General features: G+C 38.6%; 2 pseudogenes; both read left to right on the top strand.

Moving 5' to 3' along the window:
* Positions 1 to 8,479: 8,479 nt before the first annotated feature.
* On the top strand, positions 8,480 to 8,578 carry LOC132315397 (small nucleolar RNA R71; annotated as a pseudogene).
* A 15,676-nt stretch (positions 8,579 to 24,254) lies between these two features.
* Positions 24,255 to 24,353, top strand: LOC132315295 (small nucleolar RNA R71; annotated as a pseudogene).
* The last annotated feature ends 2,424 nt before the right edge of the window (positions 24,354 to 26,777 follow it).

Here is a 26,777-nt window from a genome sequence, read left to right as displayed (position 1 = left end):
CCTTCCCATCATCAACCAACCTCTTCACCCCATCCTCTCCACCAACCTCCAACCAACCCACAACCCCTTCACCTCACCATCTCTCCCATTCTCGGCAACCCAGCAACCATCACCCCTCAACCTTAAACCTTCTCTCTCTCTCAAACCAAGTTTCCACCATGCAGCTTCCCTCCCTCACTCACTGCATGTCCTTCGAGCACTCGAAGAACCCATTTCGAGTGCTCGAATTTCTTACCACCTTGCTTGAAGCCCTCACCCGAGCCCTCTCACTTCCCTCTTGAGTGCTCGAGCTTGTTTGAAGCTCACACCCGAACTCACTGCCAAGACTTCGAGCACTCGAGGTCCCATTTCGAGTGCTCGAAGTGTGAACCAACTTCTCTTCCTCCCTCACCCGAGCCCTCATCTCTCACAACTCACCTCACCAAACCATCACCCTTACCACCTCTCGGCATCAACCATCTTCCCCATCTCCCTCACCTGCAAACCATCTTCCTCACCTCACCCCACCATACATGCCACTATCTCTCTATCGGCACCTTCACTCCCTAACCACCCACCACCCTTCGCACTCAATCAACCCCATCCTCAATTCCTCCACAACACCCTCATGCATGCCATTCAAAAAAAAAAAATGCACGGCTTTTGGCATTGTTTTGTTTTCCATTTTACACTTATGACTCATATGTGCCAATTTGTATTTTGTATGGATTTTTACCTTGCAATCACATTCGTCTTAGTGTTTTCATTTCTGTTTTGATTTTTTTCTTAAGAGACCTATGCTTTCACCTGTGTACATTAGTTCTGTCTTGATAGGTCTTCATGTCCAAGTTTGGGGGACGCCGTTGCGCACTCACATGGCTGAACATCTACGTCGTCGTCACTCCACTTGGTATTATTGTTCTTTTACCCTCTTTGCGCTTATTTTGATTTACTTGTCTTCTCACATTGAGGACAATGTGACATTCAAGTTTGGGGGTGCATTTATGTATTTTTGGTTTTACATTTTTGCTAAGCAATGATAATGGAATTTGAAACCTGTTGGAGATGAAAGCATATGTTTAAAACTTTGTGTATAGAAGCAGCTGATATTTTTGAAAATAAAGAAAATTTGAGTTAAAATGATCATGTAGATTCAAATTAGTCTGTATAAATGTCTCAATTAAATTCTCGCTGGATTTGACACTCTTTTAAGCTTCACAATGCACAGATGCACATTGGAAACTTAACTGTGAGGCATGCAACTTGATTGACCTTGACCTTGCCCTAGTTAATCTGATTTGATGAACCTAATGGATGAATACTTTTGGCATGAATCTAAAAAAAAAAAAAAAAAAAAACTTAGAAAGAAAGAAAATAATGATCAGTTGACGTTCGTAGCCTTTCCAACTCGAGTTATTAAGCCCTAGGAGTGTCTCTACACTTAGCACCCTAAAACCGTCTGGTTTGGGAGTTGTTGGCCTAACGCTTGCTACAGGGGTTGGTTAGAAAGCTTAAGGGACTTAAACATTGCACGGTCATTCAAAAAAATAAACTAGTAATAAACATGGTTCGTTGGAGTTCGTAGCCTTTCCAACTTGAGCTATTAAGCCCTATGGAGTGTCTCTACACTTAACACCCTAAAGCCATCTGGTTTGGGAGTTGTTGGCCTAACGCTTGCTACATAGGTTGGTTAGAAAGCTTAAGGGACTTCAGCATTGCACAACCATTCTATGTTTCGCTTATGAGTTACAATAAATTGTCAACAAGCAATAAAAGTTGTCTTGTAAATAAAATCATGCCTTAGGGACCTCATTTAAAGGGGAATTCAATGATTTGAAAACTTGTGCTTTGGAATTGGAAAAGAAAGTAAAAGCCGCATGTTGAGAATCCAATTCATTTTCACTGAAGCTAGAGTTGATTTCCATTCAAGAGATGATAATTGAGTTATTTATATAGACTTTGATGTTGATGCATGTATGTGGAAATGTATTTAGCCAATTTTTGTATCAATGCTTCATATATGCAAGGTAGTTTTCCCAATGACCCCATCTCCAGTTTTTGTCTGTTTCAAGTTGTATTTGAGCTATGTATCTATCTCATTTTACCATGGATGATATTTTTGTAGTAGCATGCCCATGGTTGTCTTTTCGTTGAAGTATTCATTGTAGTTTTGCTAAGGGACTAGCAAAATGTAAGTTTGGGGGTGTGATAAGCGCCGAATATTATATATTCAAGCGCCCTAAATTGCATTAGTAAAGTCCGTTGTATGTTAATTTATGTAGATTATCTTCATTTCTATGTTTTTATGCATTTTCAGGTTCATTGGCCAAAATGGAACAAGATCAAGGCTTTGTGGAGTTTTGGCCATCAAAAGGCACAATTCTGAATTTCTGGCAGCAGTGGAGTCAGGACTTTGCTCACCATTTTGACCTTGCAAACTCGAGAACTGGACTTCCATTATAAAATGGCATATTTAGAGCTCTGAATCAGCTTTCCAAATCTTCAAGAAGTTCGTCATTCGGAGCTCGGACCAGAGAGTTATGGCCTTGTTACCAGAGGTGCGCAGAACTGCCTGGCAGCAATGAAATTCTGCCTTGATCTTCATTTTCGACCAATCATCCTTGAGAATTGGATCTCCACCAAAACATGAAGTTTTTAGAGATCTGAATTAGCTTTCCAAATCTTCAAACGGTTCATCATTTGGAGTTTAGAGCACAAAGTTATGGCCGTTTTACCAAAGTAGGTCCGGGATGAGCAAACCAAGCATAGGGCATTCTGGCCAATTTTTGAGTGCTCGAGGCCTAATTTCGAGTGCTCGAAATTAGGGCAGATTGCTTCACGAGATCAGCAGTGGAGTTAGGACTTTGCTCACCATTTTGAGCCAGAAAGCTCGAGAACTGGACTTCCATCATAACATGAAATATTTAGAGCTCTGAATTAGCTTTCTAAATCTTCAAACGGTTCATCATTCGGAGCTCGGAGCAGAGAGTTATGGCCTTGTTACCAGAGGTGCGCAGAACTGCCTGGCAGCACTGAAGTACTGCCTTTCTCCCCATTTTCGACCAACCAGACTTGAGATTTGGGTCTTCATCAAAACATGAAGTTTTTAAAGCTCTGAATCAGCTCTCCAAATCTTTAAACAGTTCGTCATTCGGAGTTTGGAGCGTAAAGTTATGGCTGTTTAACCAAAGTAGGTCTGGGCGGAGCAAGTGAAGCATGGGCATTTTTACACTAAATTCGAGCGCTCGAGGCCTTGCTTAGAGTGCTCGAATTTGGGGCAGAATTGCCTTTGGGAATTCTCATTTTGGCAGCCACTTGTGCATTGGTTTCCTCATTTTCTACTTACTTCTTTATGAGGTGGTTGGGGATGTTTTTTGGAGGAGAGAGAGAGCTTTGTTGAAGGAGATAAGGCAAGGAAGGCCACACATATCATTATCCCATATTCTATAAGATTAGAAGAGAGAGAAGAGGGCAAAGAGATAGAGTTCTTCAAGCTTGAAGAAGGGAGCACGAAAATGGAGGAGGTCTTCAAGCTTCTTCCTTCTTCCATTGCTCCTATGGGTAACTAAATCTTCTCTAGGGAGGTGATGAAGCCCCTCCCTTGTAAGCATGTTCTAGTGTAGATTTTACTTTTGGGATTTCAATGTATTATTGTTGGTGATTTTATGATCTAGAGCATCATATGTGTTGTAATGAATTCTAATGTCTATACATGATTATTTTGAGCTATTCATCTTGTCTTAGATGGTTTCTCTTCCTAATCATATTGCTTGCATTTCCATAGTGACAATGGAAGTTAGATCATAGAATGGTTTTAATGGCATGGAGTTTGAGAACTTTGATAAATCATTGCTTAGGATGCCCTTTGATGGTTTATACTTGATTCTTAACTTTGTGTGCTCTCATCATTTAATTAAGGGCTTGATAATCTTTGGCTTAGGGAGCATGTTGAAGACTACACCCTAGTTTAGGTAGTTCAAGCATGTGAATCTTTGATGGATTATTCTTGTTTTTGATTTAATGAACCTCTTGAGGATAGTATAGCAACCAAGGGTTGTTATGTGTCATGACCATCATTTATGTTGATTTTCCCAATTTAATCTCAATCTAGAATTTGTATAGGGTTGGAGCGGATTCATTTCCCTAGTTTTTCTCTACTTGTATTTCATTTCTTTTTAATTCTTGCAAGTTTCTAATTTATGCAATTTCAATATTCTTAGCTTAAGTGACAAACAACAAAACCTTTATAAACCCTTCATCATTCTAGAAAGATTCTAGACACTAAGGTTGCCGTAAGACTAGCGCAGTCCCAGTGGTTCGACTTACCCGACCAATAGCCCTATTTAACAATGATTCGTGCTATTGCGAAGGTTGATGTTAATTGACCAACCGATCAGCATTGCAGCTCTTATCCCAGTTCTTCTTCTTAAAGGAACAGGCCCTAGACTCAGTCTGCTCCTGTGGCTGGAAGTGATAACGCTGGTCTCGTAGAATCTGGGTGATGTGATGGCTAAATGGAAGATACTTAGCCCTTTTTGGGCATAGCTTGCTGATGTGGTTGACATACAGCTTCATCATGACGCTTCAGATGAACGTTGGAATAGATAACCAATGCCCTGTATAGAATGCCTACACAGCTATCAAATAGTCGCCACGCCTCTGTGTCATATTGCTGGCCATAAAGATGCTACGGAATAGGATAGAGTCAAAAAACCACAGGTCATCTGGAAGATAGGTCCGGGTGGTATAGGTCTTGCCACTGGCATAGTGACCTGTGAGTAAAACGGCCATGTCTGCATAAATGGGCTTGTAAAGAGTGGGATATGTGTCTTGTAGCTTTAGAGGGCAGACGTGTGGACACTGGCAAGATCTGGACAATGTCTCCACAGTGATGCGGATCGGGTAGCCATCAGTGGTGGTCCACAGCTCCACCAGGTTACTCGGGGCAGGCTGGAGGTTTTGGTAGAACATCCGGACCAACCTCGGGTACACTGGGTATGAGACAGGGGCTAGTATGGCTGAGATGCCCTATCTGACGATATCATCACATGCTGACCCGGTAAGAACCGATCAAGAAAAGAAATCTGTGTCGAAAACTGACTCATGCGCCACTCGAAGGCGTGAGTATCTTCGTAATGGCTGGTCTAACTCCTAGGCTGGCTGAGTTGGCTGTGGTGGTGGAAATGGTATGTGCTCAACCTCAGCATCATCCTGTGAAGAAGATGTTTCGTCTGAAGACAGTAGACGGCTGTCAACTGGAGACTGAGGTGGAGTGGGCTCCTGGGCTTGAGATGGACCTGCCTCATCATCCAAACTCGGCCTGCCCCTGTGGTGATAGAAGTGGAGATGCGAAGAGGGAAGAGAGAAGTTACTAGAGCGAAGAGAGAAGTGGAGATGCGAAGGGGAGTGAGATACAAGTTAAGATCCGAGAGGAGAGAGAGTGATTCGACACACGGGATGCTCGCCGGAGTCTCGCCGGAGATGGGGAAGAGTCGGGATGCAGCGGCGAAGGGGAAATGGGGGTCTGAGATCGGTTCAAGTTAAATCGATCGAATAACCCTGAATCAATTTTAAAAACATTCCCTTGCCAGTTTGATCGATCGAACTGAATCTCAGATCGATCGAACTGACATCGATCTCTCCTCTTAAGTGACAAAGTATTTTTATGATTTATGATTTTTTTTTATTTTATTTTTTTTATAAATATATATATATATATATTGGAAAATAAAAAAAAATATAAATATTTTTTTGGAATTTTTGAAATTTAAAACAAAGTCAAAATTGAAAAACAAAGAACAAAGATCGATCTCCCCAAGATCGATCACAGAATACCTTCGATCGATCGAAAATGCATAGAATTGAAGAAATGTTCGATCGATGAGACAGAGAGGCTTTTGGATGCAGGTGGATGTAGGTTCAAAATTTTTCTAAGTGTTGGAACTGCAGATCGATCCAAGATGAAGTTGGATCGATCGAAGAAGTTTAGATCAATCTAGGAACAAGTTCGAACGATGGGACAGAGAGCTGAAATATGCAGGTTTTGTTCGAACCATTGGACAGAGAGTGATTTGGATGCAGGTTTGATATAGGTGGCAAGTTTGATCGATCGAACTAATTTTGAGATCGATCGAACTTTTGCAAAATGCTCAATTTCAACATAAAAGTGCATGCAATCCTAATCACAGTTCCTAGTAATGCATATGAACCCAAAGCCAATATCTAGACTTTGCAAGAAATGAAATTAAAGATAGAAATGAGGAAGGAATAGGGTTTTGACACCCTACGAAATGTCTTACTAGCCTTTTACGTCTCTAGTAAGACGTTGGGCTCTTTCAGCTCGGATTAAAAATCTTGTAGTGCATCTCCTCCTTTATGGAGTGATAAGTGCTTTGAACTCCACCCAACAAATGGTTCTTTAAGGAACTTGTTGGATTAAGCTCAAAAGAAGTTTTCGGTCCTTGGTCAGGACAATCTTTGGGCTTCTACGCCCTTTCAAAACAAGATTTTGAAACAAATTTCTTTGGTTTCATGGTTGAAGATGGACTTTTTGAAACTTTGGTCTCACACAAAAACTCAATTCCTTCACTTTTCAGGTCATGACATTTCTCTACAACATTAATCACTTCATGCTTGTCAAATGAGTTGGGGGGTTGGATTTAAAATATTCAACTTTACCTTCATGTGGCCAAATGAAATATTCATTATCCCCGCCCTACAATTAATGTTGGTATTCGCGGTTGCCAAGAAAGGACGGCCAAGGATAACGGGAATTTGGCTCTTAGGATTTAGGACCGGTTCCGTGTCAATGACAATGAAATCAATGAGAAAGTAGAATTTATCAATTTTAATCAAGACGTCCTCAATGATACCCTTAGGCTTTTTGATTGGTCAGTCGGCAAGTTGTAAAACTACCGACGTCGGTTTCAAGTCTCCTAAGCCTAATTTGACATATATCGAGTATGGAAGAAGATTAACACTTGCTCCTAGGTCAAGAAGAGCCCGATTAATGATATGATCACCAATGATACATGAAGTGGTTGGTGAACCGGGGTCCTTAAACTTTGGTAGAGTGTTATGCTGCAAAATTGAGCTTACTTGCTCAGTTAAGACCACTTTTCTAGGTGCTTGGCTTTTGTTCTTCCTCTTTTGGGTGCACAAGTCTTTCAAGAATTTGGCATAAGCCAGAATTTGCTTGATTGCATCCAAAATTAGAAGATTGACTTTCACTTGCCTAAACACTTCCATGATTTCATTTACTTTGGTCTTTTGCTTGTCATTTGAAATGGATCCTTTTAAGGCATCTGGGAATGGAGCTTTTAGTTCAAAAACCTTTTCAGAAATTTTCTTTGAAGTCTCTTCAACACAAGAAATTTTCAAATCATTTTGCAAATCTTTCTTTTCAAAATCACTTTTCAAATCACTTCTCAACATATTCTCATTTATATGGTCATGCACATGCAATGAAGGAGTAATAGGATATGAAACGGGACAAGTGTCAACTTGTGGTTGCACTGGTTCACTGTATTGATTAGACATACCCACTTGGTTGTCCACAATCTTTCCACTTCTCAAGGTAGTCACCGCATTGACATGCTCTATTGTGTGACCTTTCGATGAGGAATGAGTCTCCACAACACATTGTTGCTTTTGTAGGGTATTTAAAGGCATTTTTCCTTTCTCTCGCATTTAAAGTACTAGCTATTTGCCCCACTTGGGTTTTTAGCTTAGCAATGGATTGAGAGTGAGAATGAAGTAATTATGTGTTTGCCTCTAAAGTGTCCAAAGCGGTCAAAACTTTCTCTTTAAAAGTGGGACTTCTAACATTTCCTTGGGAATATGATGGTTGATTAGGAAAATGAGAATTAGAAAATTGGTTTCCTTGTGATTGGTATGATGATCTAAAACCTTGGGAACCTTGGCCTTGTAGTGGAGGTGGAATGTACTTTCCTTGAAAACCACCTTGGGAAGGGTTTGAGCCCTCTGCTTGGCTTTTCCAAGAGAAATTCGGGTGATTCCTCCAACTAGGATTATAGTGATTGCTATAAGGATTGTTCCCTTTGATTAGCAAAAACATCATTTGTTTTTTCATGATGCTCACTTTGCACATGTCCATAGGGACAATTGGAATTAGAATGTGAAATACTTGAACAAATCATACATCTCTCATTAGATGCATGATGATAATGGTTAGGGAAGGAAGACACTTGATTCGCCGAGTTTTGGTTGATCAAACCTTTGAGATAATGATTTCATTTCGGCGGCAATTTCATTGGAGTGGTCGACTTGATGTAAGCCAACACTCTTCCTACCACTAGAATTTCTACCATTCTTCGAAGATAAAGTACGATGCAAAGAATTTTCACTCATGCTCTCATAAAGACGCCACATATCATCCTCATGCCTATCAATGTAAGAGCCACCCATGGAAGCATCAACCATGCCCTTGTAATAATCCGATAAGCTCTCAAAGAAATATTGAACTAATTGCCATTTGGGTATGTCATGATGTGGACACTTCCTAAGTAATTCATTAAAGCATTCCTATACCTCATGAAATGTTTCCCCATCCCCATGTGAAAATTCCTTCATTGAAGTTCTCATGGCATTGGTTTTAGAAACCGGATAGTACTTCTTCAAGAACTCTTGTTGCATTTCTGCCCAAGAAGATATTGAAAAAGGCCTAAGATTGTTAAACCAATATTCTGCCTTGTCTTTAAGGGTGAATGGAAAAAGTTTAAGCCTTAAGACCTCTTTCGACATGTCTGTGTATTTTACGGTGGAACATACTTCAAAAAACTCATCCAAATGCTTGTAAGGTTCTTCACTTGGAAGTCCATGATAGTTAGGAAGCATTTGAATGGTTTGTGGCTTGATTTCATAGTGGTGTGCTCTAAATGGTGGCAATTGAATGCATGTGGGTGCATTATATTCATTAGGCACATAGTGATCTCTTAAAGCAAGGGGAGGATTGGCAATTGGAGGTGCAACACGGGCACCTTGATTGCCTTGAATGATGGGAGGTGATGGAACATAGATTGGCCTTGACATTCCTAATGGAACTTGGCCTTGTTGTTGTGGTGGATGAATGAATGGCCTTGGCATGCCTAATGGAACTTGCATGTTATCATGATGCACATTGGGGTGGAGGATACCATGTTGGTCTATGTGACCAAGGTCCTCCACATGGTCCTCATTGTGTCCTTCCATTGATGAAATGGATTGACTAGAACTACCTCTTCCCCTAGGGTTTCGAACAATGGATTCAAGATGAAAATTTAAAGGGACAAAAGTGGGTCTTAATGATCTATGACCATGCACGCACAATGCAACACAACAAGCAATAATTACAAACACTTTACCTTCCCAACAAATCAACAATCAACAAACTTCCTCCACATACAATGTTCCCATACTCCCATGCTTTAACAATATGCAAGAAAAGTAAATTGCCTCCACGCGGGCTCATGATTTATCTAAGAATTGAAATACAAGCCTCTAAGCGGGCCGACGATTTAACTAAGGGTTTGAGTAAGAAAAAGCTCACAAAGGTCCTTTAGCACTTCAACTCCAAATTTTTAGCTTTTAGCTTAGCAATTTTTTTTTATTTATGATTTTAGCCTTTTTCCTTGCTTGCTTAGCTCCTTTGCTTGGAATACTCCTTTGCTTACCTTCTTAGCCCAATGCTCCTAGTCAAACAAGAATAAACACAATAAGTAACAAAAATTGAAAAAAAAGTGAAGACACGATCAAAAGAGTACTAATTCCTAATTGATTTCACAAATACGACGTTGCTAATCAATCAATCCCCGGCAACGGCGCCAAAAACTATGGTGTCTTCTAGGGCGTGCGCACAAAACAATGCACAAAACTTTGAGTTTGAAAATTAGTGTCAAGTGGGCACCATAATTTAAATTTATAAACCGCTTAACACCTATACTATGTAGTATGAGTGAGAAGGGATTATCCCAAGGGATTGAGGTGTCGTACTAGGTTGAGGAATCAAGATTAGGGTTAGTAGGTCGAATGATCAAAATTGTGGTTAGTTGGTTGAATTAAACTAGATGCAAATTAAATTAAAGTAAACAATAATGCAATAGAGAGAATAAAAGAGAGAGATATCTTGGGGTTTAGAGATCACCACTAAGCATAGCTTTTCTACACCTTTAATGAATGATTAATGAGGGGAAGAACATGTATTGCAACAAAGTGTGTGTGTGTTGTTGTTCCAACAAGCATGGATGACAAATTAAGCATATATTGTCTAAACAACATAGTGGATAGCACAACATATCAAATTAAGTCATTAATCCTTTCTTTAAGCTCACAATCCAAACACATCACAAGGTTAGAGATATATGTTACTTGCTTTCATAAGTATGGTACATCAACAACAAGCATGGATTGTCCTCCCATTTAACAACTACACTACAACTAAGCTAATGGCGTGAAATTAAACTAATTAAACAAAGGGAGAGGTACAATCCATCAAGAAATGAGTATGAACCATCAAATAAACCACAAGAACATGCCATTAAGCACTATGTCTTAACAATCTCTAGATCTATAGCATCAATACACATAGACATGCATCAATAACAGAAGAAATAGAGACAAACACATGAACATCTATTCTAGCATACATAGACATATGGATAGAATGAAATGATCAATTGGAAGCATTAAACCACATAAATCATTGAATAAACAAGATCTATATATATAAGTGTCAAGACATGAATCACAATACAAATCCCCTTAAAAATACATAAATCAAGAAGTAGAAAGCATGCTTAGGGCTAACTCTAGCCCCAAGTGGATGTCTAGCCACTCATGGATGATGACCTCCAACCCTCAAGGGCAAGGTCCGTGGAAGAAATCTTATCCTTGGTTGATGAAGAGTCTCCAATGGTGTCTCTAGCCTCCTCCTCTCCTTTGCTTCCTCACTAAGTATTATCTTCTCTATGTAAGTGTATATGTGTAAATGTGGCTTATATAGGTAGGTCAAAAATCACCCCAAATGAGCTGGGCTCGTACACCAATAATCCTCTAATGATTGGATATGAGACAACTTTTAATGAGCTGGAATTTGGATTTTTATCGGGATTTGGGAAGTTCAATCGATTGAACTTGAGGTGAGATCGATCGAACATGGCTGAGATCTATCGAATTGAAGTTGGATCGATCCTCAATGGCGGCGCCTTTTTGGATAAAAACAAATCCGAGATATTTTGAAGATATTTTTGGGAAAAGGACAAAAGTGGTTGGTAGGGTGGTACAGCTGGATAAGATCTGGCATGTGGATAAGGACAAGAAAGTTTGATCGATCAGAGAATGATGTTGGATCGATCGAACTTGTGGGATCTCTGAAGATGACATTATGGCCTAGATCTATCTCGGAGTGCTAAGATCGATGAAAGTTGGATCGAACGAACTTTTCTTGAGATCGATCGAAGTTGCTGAAATTCCACCCTTTGCTCTACTTTGCTCCTTTCTTTGATTCATCCCAGAATTACTTCATTTCTGCTCTGATTTGGCTGAGTTAGCTTATTTTGGGGATAAGTATCTGAAAATGGAAATAACATGATATCAATGCAATACGGGAAATTAAGATAGATAAAGGTTGTAGAATACCTAAGCTTAAGCGGTTTAAATACGCACTTTTTAGCGCTCATCACTCCCCCAAACTTAAAAATTGCTAGTCCCTAGCAATGAACTAGAAAGTAAAGGAATGAAATGAACAACTATATAACTATGAACTAGAAAGCAATAAATGGACAACGCCACTTTCGTATGGAACACGATTACATTTAGCATATGCAACAAGCCTTTTAAACCCTTAGGTTACCCCTAGTGGATGAGTGAAGTCTCGTGAGGGTTTCTAGAAATGATACCCACAAACATTAAGCTCATTCTTTCAGAAGAGGCACCAATATTGCAAACATGCATTGGGAGAAAACTACCTCAAGTATGCAATTTTTAAAACATTTCCAAGCAATTTCCCAAAATTTTAACATCAAGCAAGCAAGTATGGTCCTCTACACATCAAGAAAATGATCATGAAAATCAAAACAACTCTAGAATCCTTTTTGAGTGGACCGACATCAAGTGTGTTGCTATCTAAGCCAACTAAAGAAATGATCACATCCTTACCCTCAAACTAGCACACAAATCTAGTACCGATCATCAAGACAAAAAGTAGACCTTTTATTAAAGCTTTATTGTTCTAGGTGTGGTAATTCTTTTCACTCGATTTTTTTTTATTTTTTTTATATTTTATAGGATCAAAGATGGAAGTATGGTGCAATGTGTTGATCTATTAAGCTTTTTTACGATCCATGAGGTTGAGCGTTAGGTCAATGACTTCCAAACCAGACGGCTTTAGGGCATTAGGCGTTCAAACACCCCTAAGGACTAACAAGCTCAAATCAATTAGGCTACAAATCAAAACAACCTCCATCTAATCATTTTCCACTTCTCACCTTTTTAGGAGAAGTCCTTGCTTTTTTTTTTTTTTTTTTTTTTTGTTAACATTCTATTATTAACCTAGAGTTTGGGCCCTCCACCTTTTGACGCGAGAAGTTCAGTGCTTGATGAGGCTAGAATCCCAGCTACTTAGTGAAAAGGGATCGCTATCCACCTTTATCAAGAATGAAAGCTTTAAATGCACTATTAGCCCAATTGGGATATAACCAATTCAATAATCAACAAAGCATGTACCCCATAAATGAATGCTAGTGTGCGCCTGTGCTAGTGTAGAATACTAGAGCGAATCTCAAAACAATCACAAAATCAGGATGATGTGGACCACAAATGCAAGCAAGATATCAATCTTTCGAAAAATTTACTCATAAATGGCATCCACAAGGCATACAAGGAGTATTGGACTCTCAAGTCAAGCAATTTTTAAATTTTAAGCAATATAGTCCTCAAAAGATCAAAATCATAACTAGTTATGGACCAATCATAGAAAATCTCTCAAATACACAAGTCATGCTCAAAATTTTGAATTTAAAAACAAACATTGCAAACTACCATCACCCCCAAACTTAAATGGCACAATGTCCTCAATGTGCAAAGAGAACAAAAGGAAAGAGTATACCAGTGCAATTAAGGCAAAGAATGGTTGTGATAGAAGTATCCAAAGTGGGTGGCATAGCCCCCCCAAACTTGGGATTAACTGTGATCCTAAAATTTGGCACTTGGATAAACTCATCAGATAACAAAAGGGATAATAACAGTGCATAGTGGTCATGCAAGTGTAAATGGGATAGCAACTAAAAAAATAGAGAGAGGTATAAGGGTGGTCCTGAAAGTTTTGGGTAGTACTCTCTCTCTCTAAAGTCACTGGGATGCACCTGATGGAGTCAAATAGATAGCTATAAGAATATGAAAATATGACATCCATACAGAAAATATATATAAATAAAAAAATAAAGTACAGTACATCCAGTATTAAAGCCGACAGACACGGCTACGAAAATAATATAACAGTATCACAAATATGCAGATATCACAGATATATAAAATGATAGGAGGAAAGGGATAGAGAGATCAGGAAGAAGAGGTAGGACGGGCAGGTCGTGCTCCACGTATGTCTCTGGATAGATCTCTGAATGTGGTCATGACATCCGTACGGAGGGAACCAATATCAGCTCTAATGGAGATAGCATCCTCTCAGAGAGAGACCATGTCGGCGTGAATAGATACTACAACATCCTCCAAAGCCTGGAGTCGCTCTCCAAAGTCGGGTGTCTATGCTGGAGCCTCAGGTACCGCTGGAGCGGGAGAATGATGATCCTGAGCCTACTCTGCATCGTGAATGGATGACCCAACTGGAGAGTGCTGCTCTACGTCCTCGGCAGGCTGCTCTAAATCAATGTCCATATGTACGGCAGCCGGATCGACTGGTATATCGTCCGCTGCCGGGTCTGCTGCTACTGCTGACTACTCCTCTGCCTCCAAATCCTCAGCTACCTCGACAACATCATCCCTCAGACTCTTGATAAGAGCATTGTAGCTCTTATCCTAGTCCTTCTTCTTGAAGGAACGGGCCCTAAACTCAGTCTGCTCCTGTTGTGACGACCCTGGTTTTTAGGCCAGCGTGTCTTGTGATGAACCAAGATTGACCCGATAACAGATCCGATATGCGGAAGCAAAAAGAGAAAACAAGACTTTAAGAAATTAAACTGACCTTCCATGAGGTCGTGGAACTCAATGAGAACTGACGCGGAAGCAAAAGACCAAAAATATGACAAATAAGCCCCCAGGGGCAAAATAGTCATTTTTGAAAACTGTGGACTCGGGTGCCACCGAGCACACCACTGGAAGGACAACGAAAAACTAATCAAGATAGACTCAAGAATCACTTGATTCAGAGTCTAGATGAGGAAAATATGAAACTCCAAAGTTTCATAAAAATCACATTTTTGGGTTTGAAATCAATGCAGTAAGGGTACTTCACAAGGGGTAAAAAGGTCTTTTCAGACAAAATTGGATGCAAATGAGCATACCGTTAGATAGATCGGGAAAAATTAATGAATCTAGACTCAAGAATCACTTGATTCAGAGTCCGGACGAAGAAGATATGAAACGTCAAAGTTTCATAAAAACCAACTTTTGGGTTTAAAATCAGTGCGGCAAGGGTACTTTACAAGGGGTAAAATGGTATTTTCAGATATAATTTGATGCAACCGTGCATACTGTTATATAGACCAGCAAAAACTAATAAACTTAGACTAAAAAATCACTTGATTTGGAGTCGGGACGAAGAAGATATGAAGCCTCAAAGTTTCAAAAAAACAATTTTCTGGGTTCAAATCTGGGCAGGACCTGCCCAGATTTTTGGACTTCAAATGTGGTTTTGAGGGCTTAAACCACATTTTTTGGCAAAAAGTTGTGAACAAACCCCCCCCCCCCTAAAATCATGTTTTCTACATGACCATGTCAAGAGAAGATTTTATTTTACAAGTGAAATACCCGAAATGCCCCTTAGATCAGCACTTTTTTCGGAAAAACCTGGAACGACCAGATTCTCCAGATCTGCGAGTTGTTTTCGGCATTAAGATGATTTTTTTTGTAAAAACACGAAGAAGAAACCCCCCCTAAAATCACGTTTTCTACCCGGGTTGCAGACGAAAATGAAAAATAAACACTATGAAGTACCAGAATGCCCCTAGATCAGAAAAGGGCAAGAGGATTAAAAAGCTGCTATATGCATAACAGAAAGCTGAACTTTGCGATCGATTTCCGGCACCAAGATGACCTTTTCTGGAAAAACACGAAAAAGAAACCCCCCCCCCCCCCCCCCTAAAATCACGTTTCTAAGTGACTATATTGAAAGAAGAAAATAAAACTGAGGTGAAAGGTCCATAATGCTCCTAAATCAGAATATGCAAAAAAAATGCGAAATGAATTCACAAGAGGCTCAAAACACAAACGATGAGGTTTTTCCCGGAAACGACTATGCACGCAAACGTAACTTACCTATTTAGACGTGCTACAATGGTCCATGGCTTAAAAATATAGCCGATGCAAAATCCGACACCCCAACAGGCAAAAAGGCAAAAATGGACTTGGAATGGAAAACATGGAATCCAAAAATGCAAAACGGGATCAAATGACCGTTTGGCCCTTGGCCACACTTCATACAAGATTAATAAGACCTTATAAAAGAATGAAAATGGAATTCCCACACCCGATGCAACCGTGGTGAAGCAATGACTTGCAATTTTTCAAGTTTTTCATAACATTTCATGAAGTTAAAAGTTGCATAGAATACAATATACATGTCATTGGCCTCCGGCCTCATCTCATACATATCAAATACATTGAAAGGAGTGTACTTAAGTACACATTACATACATGGAATCAAACATACATATTTTGACATACAAGTCTACAAAATGACATTTCATGCTAACATTTGCATGAAATGGAAACTTGAAAGCTACTCATCATCCATGGAATGCTAGGCTTCACGAACCAAGTCTTCGTACCTGAAATATGCCCCAGTATCGTAGGGGTGAGTAACATAAAGCTACTCGTAGGAGATGAGCATGCATCGACCTAGCATTTTACAAATTTATCACCTTAAGGTGAAACATGTTAAAGGGGCTCATGCCACCTAACGTCTATGTCCAAGTGAGACTCGGGGAGCATCCTAAGCTACCTTAGAGTCTAAGCAACAAGAATCATAATATACATACATGTATGAAACGAATCATGGTTGGGATAATCTAAAGAACACGACAAGAAGAATGCTTGAGCATATATTAACATGAATTGCATTTTCAATACAATTGAACTAGGTCTAGAGTAATCCATACAACATAACAAAAGCATATTTGAATACAAGTTAACAAGAATCACATTATCCATGCAATTCAACAACAAAAGAGTATGTTATACAATGCAACAAGGTTTAAGTTCTCAAAGCCATCAACTTAGAATCTAAAGCACAAAATAACAGTAGTGGTTCATGCCACCTAACGTTTATGTTATAAATGAATCAATAGGATCAATCCTAAGCTTTATTAGAACATCAAAACACGATTTTCAATATCGATGCAATTTAACCAACATTGGAACTTCCAATACAACGCATAAAGCACAATTTCGCAAAGTTAACATCCTGTAACTTAAAATCGAACGACAAATAAGAAACAACAAGTTACAACATCATCTACTTATCAACTTGAAAATGAAATGCGAAATCAAACAAAGTGGATACTCGGATGTCACGCCGGATCAGACCGACAACATAGTTACTTTAGGGTTACTAGCCCATGGGTAACCTCCCTATGTGCGCACTAGACTATATATAGAGGGACTATCCTCCATACTAGAACCACGTCCTAGCCATAATCAAACAACGACATCCCCAAGTTTCCAAAATCAACAAGTTGTGCAACAACGCATATATCAACAGGAATATGCAAGATAATCAACTATCTACTACGCACAACCAAATTTGGAAACCTATACAATACATGCTCTAAATCCACAACTAAGATGATATGATGAATGTCGAATCTTCAGTGTGCGATTCGTTACACGCTATGCATGAAAGATGTTAAACACGAAGTGTGCAAATCATTACACAAGGAAACAATATATTCAATAAGGAAAACATATTCTCATGAATACAAACATAGCAACTATGTTATCCAATGTTCAGAACATAACCAAATGAATATACAACAAGTCCAAGTCCATGATTTGAATATAGAAACCACTTCTAAAACACAACTAGATTATGGAGCAAATTGATAGAATTTAAATAGATAAACACAATTAAATTCTCTAGATTTCCGATTCAATTTCAATTAACCTCAATTTAATACATGTTAAAGGGCATGGCAAGGTCATCACCTATATCCATTCTAAAACTCAATTAGGTTGTTAGAACAACAAAGTAGAACTTTAATTAAATCATACTAATTTAAATCCTAAGGTTCTAAAACAATTTCAGATAGTCCCAATTTAATATATACTAGTAAACAAGTCATGGCCAATATAAATATCGAGTTAAAACCTTAATTAAGCTATTGGGACCACAAAATATATTTTAATTAATTCTTTTAATTAAGATCTCTAGATTTTCAAACTTAACCAAATGCTCTTAATTTAACATATCTTAGAGAATATGCCAAGGACTAATGTAATATCACATTACAAGTTTATTTCATTCAATTTAAGACCATGTGAATTAAACTTTCACTAAAGTTAAATATAAAACAAAAGTTGCAATTCTTATGCAATAAATCCCAATTTAATACATGTGAACAACCATACCAAAACTTAATTGTCTAGCATGCCATAACAAAATTCCAAATTGTATATCATCATGAGGATTAAATCTTAAACATAGAATTTAATTAAATAAAAGGTTTCAAAACCTAACCGAATATTCTAAATCAAATATATGTGAAGCTATATGGCATGTCAATCAAGAATATCAAGTCAGAATTCAAATAGAGTGAATAGTGCACTCGGGGCAAATTAATTAATTAAATTAATTAATATTTACTAATTTTCAAAACACCTCCAATTACTTTCAAATTTAACTATGTTGAAGAGCATGCAAAGGCCTAATTTAATATACTAACACATATTGATTTTAAGCTAGTTAAGGCTATGTAAATTAATCTTTCACCTAAGATAAATATTAAATAAAATTTTTAATACTTATTCAAATGTTCCAATTTTAATACACGACAATGAGCATATCAAGGGGCAATATAAAATCATGCTACATGTTTAAACCAAGTCATGAGCAACCGGGAAAATTAGATCCCATACAAGAAAAATAAATAATAAAATCTCTAGATTTTATATTTAATCATGAAAACAAGTAGTATAAGCATCACAAGCATGCTATATAACAAGAATTTAAACCTAAAACATCCCCTACCTCAATTTGAGATGAAAATCTCAAAATGGAACGGCTCCGAATCCGACGAAACTACTAGGTTTTGTCGGGGACAACGCCGTGAACATAACCCCCATGAAAGCCCCATCAAAATCATAACTTGACCTCAAAACCAAACTCAAGAAATGGTCAAAACTGAATTCTAATAAGGTGGAAAGGTAGAGCACGGCGAGGGGAACAACAAACGTTAAGGCCGAAGACTTTCCATCAAGGAAAAGTGAACCAAAAGAGGAGAGAGAAGATGGCAGCACCCCTTGGTCCGCCATGGGAGCTTCAGGTCGTGCATGAAGAGGGGAGAAGATGAAAAATGAAATATCTCACCCCCCCTTTTATAGAAATCTCAAAAAGTGCCCCGAACGGGCCCCGTTGGGTGCGAAAAAGTAAAATTTGAGTAGACGCACTCAAATGGCAAAACTTTGTGAACGAAAAAGATTGAAAATGATAAAATATGAATAACGGAAGAAACAGAGTCAAAAATTGAGTCCCGAGCAAAAAGTTATGCCCAAAACAAGTTTGACGCTAACTAGGGCCAGAAACCCTGAAACTGGAAAACATCGTCCAGGAGGAAATTCCAAGAGTACACAACTTGATGAAATGTGAAAATGAATCTTGTACGAGGATCCAGGCTCAAAACAAGACATTTTGCAATAACTTTCATTAATTGCACAATGGCCCCTCTAAAAAGTGAAAACTGCACTTATCGCCCAGAATGAAAATATCTTCCAAAAATATTTTCTTAAAAACCCCTGAAATAAAATATCTTCAAAAGATATTTACGAAAAACACCCCAAGAAAAGAAAATACTTTCAAAGAACTTTGCATCCATGCCCCTATGGACACCGGGAGCAACCAGAGTACTTTCTTGCAAAAGTGAAGATACGTATTTCGAGGAAACCACTCAAGATGAAGGCAGGTGAAGTCAAAAACCAACTCCAAGCATGAGAAGTGAGGTTGTGCCAAAAACTGACAAACAGAGATAAGACAAAATAGGGAAAATGGCAGAATAGGGAAAAGATGAAATAGCGCATAGTGTCTGAAAAACGAAAAATGCGAAAATGACTCGGTCCTCAAAGGAAGTTGTCAATTCACATGAAAGAGTCCCAGAAACCAATTCTGAGCACTCGAGATGACACTAAGCGACACGAAACAGAGCTCAGAAAAGAAAATTAAACGAAAAAAATTCATTCGTAAAATTTTAAGAAAAAGGAAAGGGAGGCAAATGACCGAGTCGTTCACCTGTGGCTGGAAGGGATAACGCTGGTCTCGTAGAATCTGGGTGATGAGATTGCCAAATGGAAGATACTTAGCCTTTTTGGGCTTGGCTTGCTGATGTGGTCGACATACAGCTTCATCATGACGCTCCAGATGAGTGTTGGAATAGATAACCAATGCCCTGTACAGAATGCGTACAGAGCTATCAAATAGTCGCCGCGCTTCTGTGTCTTATGGCCAACCATGAAGATGTTACGGAACAGGACAGAGTCGAAAAACCACAGGTCATCTGGAAGATAGGTCCGGGTGGCATAGGTCTCGACACTAGCATAGTGACCTGTGAGTAAAACGACCAGGTCTGCATATATGGGCCTGTAAAGAGTGGGATATGTGTCCTGTAGCTCTAGAGGGTAGACGTGTGGACACTGGCAAGATCTGGACAATGTGTCCACAGTGATGCGGATTGGGTAGCCAACAATGGTGGTCCACAGCTCCGCCAGGTTACTCGGGGTCGGCTGGAGGTTTTGGTAGAACATCCGGACCAACCTCAGGTACACTGGGTATGAGACAGGGGCTAGTATGGCTGAGATGCCCCATCTGAAGATATCATTATATGCTGACCCGGTAAGCACTGACCGAGAAAAGAAATCTGTGTCGAAGACTGACTCATGCGCCACTCGAAGGCGTGAGTATCTTCGTAATGGCTGGTCTAACTCCTGGGCTGGCTGAGTTGGCTGTGGTGGTGGAAATGGTATGTGCTCAACCTCAGCATCACCCTGTGAAGAAGATGCTCCATCTGAAGACTGTAGGCGGCTGTCAACTGGACACTAAGGTGGAGTGGGCTCCTGGGCATGAGATGGACCCGCCTCGTCATCCAAACTCGGCCTGCCCTTATGGTGATAGTGTCCGCAGGCTACAGTCTTGACCCTAGCCATGGTCTACAAAATAAAAGGAAATAAACTTGCACAAGAAGTTTGTGCCGATATAAAGAATTAAAACACAGTTCATAGAATCATGTATGTCAAATAGGATAGACAAAACAGATAGGGAACATGAATCTATTTAAGTGACAAGGAATAAGTGACATGATGTGAAACATGGGAGACAGTATAAGTATAGAATGCATCCAATGTGGAAAACATAGGCATTGGGCATGTATGAGATGGCATGAAACACAAGAGATGGTGTGTAAGATGTGTGAAATAAATCTGTGAAGTTTGATCGATCACAAAAATGTGAGATCGATTCAAGTTCGATCGATCAAGAATGAGTGAGAATGATCTGTTACAGATCGATTGAATAAAAAGTTCGATCGATCGAAAGTGAAGTGAAATTCGCAAAGTCACAGATCTGTGACGTGGATGGCACGGGGCCTTCATGAAAATGGTCGTGGGCCCATCAACACAATAAAACATTAATCCTAATCACTTTATGAGGCCCATACTCCCAAAAATCGAAACAAATCTCTAAAGATAAACAACCATATATACATATATATACACATATATACAAAGAGCTTCAAACTTCATCAATGGAGATTTTCAGCATCAAAATAGCTTAGATCTAGCATTTAAAACATGTGTGGAACAAATTGAAGCTTGAAATCACAAGAGGGAGGCTCGGATCTTACTGGAGTGAAGAGAGAAGTGGAGATGCGAAGGGGAGTGAGATGCGAGTCAAGATCCGAGAGAAGAGAGAGTGATTCGACGTATGGGATGCTTGCTGGAGATGGGGAAGAGTTGGGATGCATCGGCGAAGGAGAAACGAGGGTCTGAGATCGATTCAAGTTGAATCGATCGAATGACCCTGAATCAATTTTAAAAACATTCCCTTGCCAGTTTGATCGATCGAACTGAATCTCAGATCAATCGAACTAACATCAATCTCTCCTCTTAAGTGACAAAGTATTTTTATGATTTTTGATTTTTTTTTATTTTATTTATTTTTAAATATATAATATATATATATATATATTAGAAAATAAAAAAAATAAAATATAAATAATTTTTTGGAATTTAAAACAAAGTCAAAATTGAAAAACAAAGAACAAAGATCGATCTCCCCAAGATCGATCACAGAATACCTTCGATCGATCGAAAATGCATAGAATTGAAGAAATGTTCGATCGATGAGACAGAGAGGCTTTTGGATGCAAGTGGATGCAGGTTCAAAATTTTTCTAAGTGTTGGAACTACAGATCGATCCAAGATGAAGTTGGATCGATCGAAGAAGTTTAATTCAATCTAGGAACAAGTTCGAACGATGGGACAGAGAGCTGAAATATGCAGGTTTTGTTCGAACCATTGGATAGAGAGTGATTTGGATACAGGTTTGATGCAAGTGGGAAGTTCAATCGATCGAACTCATTTTGAGATCGATCGAACTTATGCAAAATGCTTAATTTCAATATAAAAGTGCATGCAATCCTAATCACAGTTCCTAGTAATGCATATAAACCCAAAGCTAATATCTAGACTTGGAGTGATAAGTGCATCTCCTCTTTTATGGAGTGATAAGTGCTTTGAACTCCACCTAACAAATGGTTCTTTAAGGGACTTGTTGGATTAAGCTCAAAAGAAGTTTTCGGTCTTTGGTAAAGACAATCTTTGGGCTTCTATGCCCTTTCAAAACAAGATTTTGAAACAAATTTCTTTGGTTTCATGGTTGAAGATGGACTTTTTGAAACTTTGGTCTCACACAAAAACTCAATTCCTTCACTTTTAAGATCATGACATTTCTCTACAACATTAATCTCTTTATGCTTGTCAAATGAGTTGGGGGGTTGGATTGAAAATATTCAACTTTACCTTCATGTGGCCAAATGAAATATTCATTATCCCCGTCCTACAATTAATGTTGGCATTCGCGGTTGCCAAGAAAGGACAGCCAAGGATAACGGGAATTTGGCTCTTAGGATTTGGGACCAGTTCCATGTCAATGACAATGAAATCAACGAGAAAGTAGAATTTATCAATTTTAATCAAGACGTCCTCAATGATACCCTTAGGCTTTTTGATTGATCGGTCGGCAAGTTGTAAAACTACCGACGTCAGTTTCAAGTCTCCTAAGCCTAATTTGACATATATCGAGTATGGAAGAAGATTAACACTTGCTCCTAGGTCAAGAAGAGCCCGATTAATGATATGATCACCAATGATACATGAAGTGGTAGGTGAACCGGGGTCCTTAAACTTTGGTAGAGTGTTATGCTACAAAATTGAGCTTACTTGCTCGGTTAAGACCACTTTTCTAGGTGTTTGGCTTTTGTTCTTCCTCTTTTGGGTGCACAAGTCTTTCAAGAATTTGGCATAAGTCGGAATTTACTTGATTGCATCCAAAAGTAGAAGATTGACTTTCACTTGCCTAAACACTTCCATAATTTCATTTACTTTGGTCTTTTGTTTGTTATTTGAAATGGATCTTTTTAAGGCATCTGGGAATGGAGCTTTTGGTTCAAAAACCTTTTCAGAAATTTTCTTTGAAGTCTCTTCAACACAAGAAGTTTTTAAATCATTTTGCAAATCTTTCTTTTCAAAATCACTTTTCAAATCACTTTTCAACACATTCTCATTTTTATGGTCATGCAGTTGCAATGAAGGAGTAATAAGATATGAAACGGGACGGGTGTCAACTTGTGGTTGCACTGGTTCACTCTATTCATTAGACATACCCACTTGGTTGTCCACAATCTTTTCACTTCTCAAGGTAGTCACCGCATTGACATGCTCTATTGTGTGACCTTTCGATGAGGAATGAGTCTCCACAACACATTGTTGCTTTTGTAGGGTATTCAAAGGCATTTTTCCTTTCTCTCTAGCATTTAAAGTACTAGCTATTTGCCCCACTTGGGTTTCTAACTTAGCAATGGATTGAGAGTGAGAATGAAGTAATTATGTGTTTGCCTCTAAAGTGCCCAAAGCGGTCAAAACTTTCTCTTTAAAAGTGGGACTTCTAACATTTCCTTGGGAGTATAATGGTTGATTAGGAAAATGAGAATTAGAAAATTGGTTTCCTTGTGATTGGTATGATGATCTAAAACCTTGGGAACCTTAGCCTTCTAGTGGAGGTGAAATGTACTTTCCTTGAAAATCACTTTAGGAAGGGTTTGAGCCCTCTGCTTGGCTTTTCCAAGAGAAATTCGGGTGATTCCTCCAACTAGGATTATAGTGATTGCCATAAGGATTGTTCCCTTGATTAGCAAAAACAGCATTTGCTTGTTCATGATGCTCACTTTGCACATGTCCATGGAGACAATTGGAAGTAGAATGTGAAACACTTGAACAAGTCATACATGTCTCATTAGATGCATGATGAGAATGGTTAGGGAAGGAAGATACTTGATTCGCCGAGTTTTGGTTGATCAAACCTTTGAGATAATGATTTCATTTCGGCGGCAATTTCATTAGAGTGGTCGACTTGATGTAAGCCAACACTCTTCCTACCACTAGAATTTCTACCATTCTTCAAAGATAAAGTACGATGCAAAGAATTTTCATTCATGCTCTCATAAAGATGCCACACGTCATCCTCATGCCTATCAATGTAAGAGCCACCCATGGAAGCATCAAGCATGCCCTTGTAATTATCCGATAAGCTCTCAAAGAAATATTGAACTAATTGCCACTTGGGCATGTCATGATGTGGACACTTCCTAAGTAATTCATTAAAGCATTCCCATGCCTCATGAAATGTTTCCCTATCCCCATGTGAAAATTCCCTAATTGAAGTTCTCATGGCATTGGTTTTAGAAACCGGATAGTACTTCTTCAAGAACTCTTGTTGCATTTCTGCCCAAGAAGTTATTGAAAAAGGTCTAAGATTGTTAAACCAATATTTTGCCCTGTCTTTAAGGGTGAATGGAAAAAGTTTAAGCCTTAAGACTCTTCCGGCATGTCCGTGTATTTCACGGTGGACCATACTTCAAGAAACTCATCCAAATGCTTGTAAGGTTCTTCACTTGGAAGTCCATGATAGTTAGGAAGCATTTGAATGGTTTGTGGCTTGATTTCATAGTGGTGTGTTCTAAATGGTGGCAATTGAATGCATGTGGGTGCATTATATTCATTAGGCACATAGTGATCTCTTAAAGCAAGGGGAGGATTAGCAATTGGAGGTGCAACATGGGCACCTTGATTGCCTTGAATGATAGGAGGTGGTGGAGCATAGATTAGCCTTGGCATTCCTAATGGAACTTGGCCTTGTTGTTGTGGTGGATGAACGAATGGCCTTGGCATGCCTAATGGAACTTGCATATTATCATGATGCACATTGGGGTGGAGGATACCTTGTTGGTCAATGTAACCAAGGTCCTCCACATGGTCCTCATTGTGTCCTTCCATTGATGAAATGGATTGACTAGAACTACCTTTTCCCCTAGGGTTTCGAACAATGGATTCAAGATGAAAATTTAAAGGGACAAGAGTGGGTCTAAATGATCTACGACCATGCATGCACAATGCAACACAACAAGCAATAATGACAAACACTTCACCTTCACAACAAATCAACAATTAACAAACTTCCTCCACATACAATTTTCCCATACTCCCATGCTTTAACAATATGCAAGAAAAGTAAATTGCCTCCTCGTGGGCTTAAGATTTATCTAAGAATTGAAATACAAGCCTCCTTGCGGGCTGACGATTTAACTAAGGGTTTGAGTAAGAAAAAGCTCACAAAGGTCCTTTAGCACTTCAACTCCAAATTTTTAGCTTTTAGCTTAGTAGTTTTTTATTTTATTTATGATTTTAGCCTTTTTCCTTGCTTGCTTAGCTTCTTTGCTTGGAATACTCCTTTGTTTACCTTCTTAGCCTAATGCTCCTAGTCAAACAAGAACAAACATAATAAGTAACAAAAATTGAAAACAAAGTAAAGACACGATCAAAAGAGTACTAATTCCTAATTGATTCCACAAATACGACGTTGCCAATCAATCAATCCCCGGCAACGGCGCCAAAAACTATGGTGTCTTCTACGGCGTGCGCACAAAACAATGCACAAAACATTGAGTTTGGAAATTAGTGTCAAGTGGGCACCATAATTTAAATTTATAAACCGCTTAACACCTATACTATGTAGTATGAGTGAGAAGGGATCGTCCCAAGGGATTGAGGTGTCGTACTAGGTTGAGGAATCAAGATTTGGGTTAGTAGGTCGAATGATCAAAATAGTGGTTGGTTGGTTAAATTAAACTAGATGCAAATTAAACTAAAGTAAACAATAATGCAATAGAGAGAATAAAAAAGAGAGATATCTTGGGGTTTAGAGATCACTATTAAGCATAACTTTTCTACACCTTTAATGAATGATTAATGAGGGGAAGAACATGCATTGCAACAAAGTGTATGTGTGTGGTTGTTCTAACAAGTATGGATGACAAATTAAGCATATATTGTCTAAACAACATGGTGGATAGCACAACATATCAAATTAAGCCATTAATCCTTTCTTTAAGCTCATAATCCAAACACATCATAAGGTTAGAGATATATGTTACTTGATTTCATAAGTATGGAACATCAACAACAAACATGGATTGTCCTCCCATTTAACAACTACAATACAACTAAGCTAATGATGTGAAATTAAACTAATTAAACAAAGGGAGAGGTACAATCCAACAAGAAATGAGTGTGAACCATCAAATAAACCACAAGAACATGCCAGTAAGCACTGTATCTTGACAATCTCTAGATCTATAGTATTAATACACATAGACATGAATCAATAACACAAGAAATAGAGACAAACACATGAACATCTATTCTAGCATATATAGACATATGGATAGAATGAAATGATCAATTGGAAGCATTAAACCACATAAATCATTGAATAAACAAGATATATATATATATATATATATATATATATATATATATATATATATATATATATATATATATATATAAGGGTCAAGACATGAATCACAATACAAATCCCCTAAAAAATACTTAAATCAAGAAGTAGAAAGCATGCTTGGGGCTAACTCTAGCCCCAAAAGGATGTCTAGCCACTCATAGATGATGACCTCCAACCCTCAAGGGTAAGCTCCATGGAAGAAATTTACTCCTTGGTAGATGAAGAGTCTCCAATGGTGTCTCTAGCCTTCTCTTCTCCTTTGTTTCCTCACTAAGTATTATCTTGTCTAAGT

The sequence above is a fragment of the Cornus florida genome, unplaced genomic scaffold (assembly GCF_030987335.1).
Source record: "Cornus florida cultivar Cherokee Brave unplaced genomic scaffold, ASM3098733v1 CherokeeBrave_3.0.0_Hap2_Chr06, whole genome shotgun sequence".
NCBI classification, from domain to species: Eukaryota; Viridiplantae; Streptophyta; class Magnoliopsida; order Cornales; family Cornaceae; genus Cornus; species Cornus florida.
Note: the sequence above shows the minus strand (reverse complement) of the source record. Positions and strands in the feature narration are given on the sequence as shown.